We start from the raw sequence: 4262 nt of genomic DNA on the forward strand, positions 1-4262 counted from the left end.
TTGGAGAATCTGGTGCTGCCGGCTCGCAGGCTAGGATGTCAGGGCAGTTGGCAAACTGATCCTGGGCCTCTGTGACCACAGGCCCGTCCCAAGCAACGGGTCCTGCCCCTGGGAAGCCGGAGGCAGGAGGGGCGCCGGGTCAGAAGACTGTGTTCCGGACTGCACCGGGCAGGCTGGGCCTCCCTCTGAGGAGAGTCAACGGCTTCTAGAATGTGCTCCATCAGCACTTCCTTCCTCTGGGTGGCCAGTGGCCTCTGCTCTGGGGCAGCAGGGGGGCCTTGCCCTAAGATTCCTAAGGCCGCCCTCTCAGAGCAGCAATGGCCGCGGACAAGAAGTGAGTCCACCTGGGCCTGAGGGGTGGGTGGTCCTGGGATGGGGAGCAGGAGTCACGGGGAGGGGGACCGAGTTCTGGCGAGATGGAAGGCGGCAGCAGGGACCCGGCATGGCTTAGAGCTGAGAGTCCTCCACTGCTGTGCTCCCCTCTCGCTCCCCCATCTGCCAGAAGGGCGCCCAGGGCCGCCGGGAAGCCCCCGCAAAGCCCAGGGCCTCCTCCGTTGAGTACGCAGGGCTCAGGGGCATCGCCATACACTTCCCCCTGAACCGGCCACGTCTGTTGACAGTTATTTTTCTTTTGATATAAAATTTACATACAAAGAAATGCATCAATCTTAAGTGGACGTTTATTTATCTATCGGCTAATGCCAACTTCTATGTAATGCAAACACCCACCCCTACGAGAACATGGCTGCCACTTAGAAGATGGCCTGATCTCCCAGGCAATCCTTGCTTTTTTTCTTGTGTCAAGATTTCATAGAAAAGGGACTGACCAGCATGCGCTGCGCTCCTTCCTCCTGGTGCGCGGTCTGGAGGCCCATCCTCCTTGTGGTGTCCGTGATCCGTCCCTGTTTCTGCTGGTCGTGTTCCATTATCTGAGCACGCCACGTTTGCTCGCCCATCCTGTTGCTGGACGGCTGGGCCATTTCCAGGTTTTGTCTGCCATAAATATAGCTGCTACAACCCGGCGCAGTGGCACAGGCCTGCAATCCCTGCGGCTTGGGAGGCTCAGACAGGAGGATCGTGAGTTCAAAGCCAGCCTCAGCAATGGCGAGGTGCTAAACAAATACAAAACAGGGCTGGGATGTGGCTCAGTGGCAGAGTCCCCCAGAGTTCAATCCCCGGTACTCAAAATACATAAAGAAAGCTGCTAGGAATGTTCTTGGTCACGTCTTTCTGTGAACGCTGCTTTGTAGCTCTTGGGTGAGAACCCAGGAGCAGAATGGCTGGTGTGCAGGGCCCACATCCTTGCCGACACTTGGCATTGTCTGTCTTTTTGATCTGAACCCTGTCGGGGATCATGTGGAATGCCTCATCTTGACTTCCATTTGTACTTTTCTGATGAACGATGATGGACACTTTCTGTGCAAACCCTATAGCTTCTCCTTTGAAGCGTCTGTTCAAATCCACTGCCCATTCTTTATTGGGTTCTGTTAGTATTGAGTGTTAGGAGTTATTTGCATCTCTTGTATCAATACTATGTCAAGTAATGTCCTTTTTAAAGATTTTCTCCCTGTCTGTGACTGACCTAGTCCTTATAATTTTTATGGGCATCAGGGATTGAACTCGGGGACACTCAACCACTGAGCCACATCCCAGCCCTATTTTGCATTTTATTTAAAGTCAGGGTCTCACTGAGTTGCTTAGCGCCTTGCTTTTGTTGAGGCTGGCTTTGAACTTGCGATCCTTTTGCCTCAGCCTCCTTTTGTGTACACCACCAAGCCCAGCTAAAACTTACATATTAAATAAGAAAAAGATCTAGGGCTGAGGCTGTAGCTCAGTGGCAGAGCACTTGCCTAGCATGCACGAGGCCCTGGATTCCAATCCCTGTAAACTTCAAAAATGAATAAGAAAGATAAAGTTAAAAAATGCAAGAACTTTTGGCATATGAGATGGACAGTTGTCGGAACATGTGATCACTGAGCTGAGGAGTGTGGAGGATTGAATCTGGGAAACGGAGCTCAAATTTTAGAGGGTTTCCTATGAATCACGTCACATACACTATCCCATTTAAACGTCTCACCGTCTCCATGAAGTAGATCATAGTCCAAAACTCAGAGCTCTGAGTGTCACTTTTTCCGTTTTAGTTTTGGTTCTGGTTTGCTTTGCTGAGACTGGATCTCTCTACTACCCAGGTCGGCCTCAAACTCCTGGGCTCTGGTGATCTTCCCCCTGCGCCGGCTTCTGAGAGTCAACACAGTGTCCAGTCTGAGCTGGCTGCGGGCTGAGCACTCGGCTCCCAGAAGGCCCTCCTGCCTGACTCGGCTCACCCACCTTTTCCTCTAGTGTAGCCCAGAGCCGTCCAGTGGGGTAGGAGCTCAGCTGACCCCTGGAGGCCCACTGGGGAGCGCAGGCTTCTAAAACAATCAGGGAGCTCTGAGTCCTTGTTGTTTTGCGCAAGGAGCCCCAGCGGGTCCCACACTGGCTGGTGGCTGCTGGAGCTGGGTCACTGGCCTTTTCCTGTCTTGAGACTCCAACTCGAATGGCCACTCCTAGGTCAGGAGCCCCTGGGATCGCAATTCACACCATCAGCTGCGCTGGGGCTCAAACGGGAACTCACCTCGGGCTTTCCTGGGTCGCCAGACTTCCTTTCTTTTCCTTCTTTCTTGCTTGGTTTGTTGTTGTTTTGTTTTTGTTCTTTGGTACCAAGGATCGAACCCAAGAGCGCTTAAGCTGAGCCACATCCCCAGCCCTTTTTATTTTTTGAGACAGGTTCTTGCTAAGTTGCGTAGGGCCTCACTAAGTTGCTGAGGCTGGCTTTGAACTTGTGATCCTCCTGCCTCAGCCTCCGGAGATTACAGGTGTGCGCTCCGGCACCCAGCCACTGCCTTGTTTTTAACGCTGGTGTGGCATTCCGTGGCCCATCTATACTAAAATGTCTTCAGTGAGTCTTGTATTAGTTATTTACTGACACAAAACAAGAACCCCAAAATTTAGCAGCTAATCATCACAAACATTCCTTGTCTGGGTTTCTCTGGGCCGTGGGCTGGGGCCTCAGGCCTCCCGTGGGAATCTCTGACTGTTTCTCCTCTGATTGTTCCAGGCCTCCATTCCTTGCTATCCACGTGTCCCAGGGCTGTGACAGCTGCCTCCACCAGAGGAGTCCAGAGAAAGCACAGATGGCGCTCCCCTCTCCTATGACCTAATCTCAGAAGTGGCGGCCTCCAGCAGCCAACCACTGGCCCCCAGACTAGCTCTGCTGAATGTGGAGGGGGCTCACCAAGTCACAACACCAGGAGCCAGGGCCACCAGGCTGCTGGAGACCCTCGACCGCAAACACCTGCCGATAGAACGGGAGCCCCCTTTCTCCACCCCAAACCCTGCAGCGGCGGGTGCCCTTGCTGGCTCCCTGGGCTCGCCCTGGGGAGGGCTTTGCTCCTGGATAAACTCCCCGGGCAATGCACGGGCCTCTTTGTACCTTCTCCCCACACCCCGGGAAGGGATGTGACCTCCTTGTGACAGGTGGAGGGGTGGGAGTCTAGGGCCGCGGGGCCCCTGGGGGACTCCAAGCCCCCGCAGGACCAGCCATCTTGGTGTGAGTTTTCCAAAAGGACTTTTTCAATGGGAGAAGAGGGTCGAAGCTGAGGACTAAAGATGACCCTGAGCCACAGTGACATGAGCTTCGTGCTGGACCTGCTTCAGGAAAATGGAGGTGAGGCGGGGCCATCGTCCCGTCACATAGATGAGGAAACTGAGGCTCAGAGAGGGTGAAGACTCGGCTCAGGCTGCACAGCTGGTCAGTGACAGAACTGGAGTGACAGCTGTGTCCCCAGACTCCCAGGCCCTCCTTCCAGATTCCCACCAGGTGTCGGCCAGGTGTGGGACACCATCGGTCACCCCAAGAGCTCTGAGGCGAGCTTCATTCTTCCTCCCTTCCAACAGCAGAGGAAAGCAAGCCACCAAGGCCCGAGGGGGGCAACACTGCAGATGCCACACAGGGGTGTGTGTCATGGCCACGTGCAGGCTGGAGGCTGCCTAGGGCTCTGAGATGGGGCACAGGAGAAAGGAAGGAAAGAGGAGGCAGGGCCTCGAGGGAGACATCATCTCCAGATTCCCCGTTATCACAAATTCTTATCGTTGAGGCAGAGCCAAAAACAGGATGTGGGTTTCCCTTTAAGGGGCTGGTGCCCCAATCTGATGCCTATGATCAGACTCCTGTGAACACCATGGGAGATGCTGTCCACAGTCAGGCCCTGGCTGTGTGACTG

The 4262-nt window shown here is 54.4% G+C and overlaps 1 long non-coding RNA gene across 1 annotated transcript; it reads left to right on the forward strand.

The window, feature by feature from the left end:
* Positions 1 to 245: 245 nt before the first annotated feature.
* Positions 246 to 3455, forward strand: LOC124097398 (uncharacterized). The gene is made up of 2 exons (XR_006853193.1): positions 246 to 334; positions 3098 to 3455. It is a non-coding gene; the product is annotated as an uncharacterized LOC124097398 (long non-coding RNA).
* The last annotated feature ends 807 nt before the right edge of the window (positions 3456 to 4262 follow it).

Source organism: Marmota monax, unplaced genomic scaffold, assembly GCF_021218885.2.
Source record: "Marmota monax isolate L192 unplaced genomic scaffold, Marmota_monax_Labrador192_F-V1.1 WCK01_AAM20220418_F8-fsc00020, whole genome shotgun sequence".
In the NCBI taxonomy this organism is placed as follows: domain Eukaryota; kingdom Metazoa; phylum Chordata; class Mammalia; order Rodentia; family Sciuridae; genus Marmota; species Marmota monax.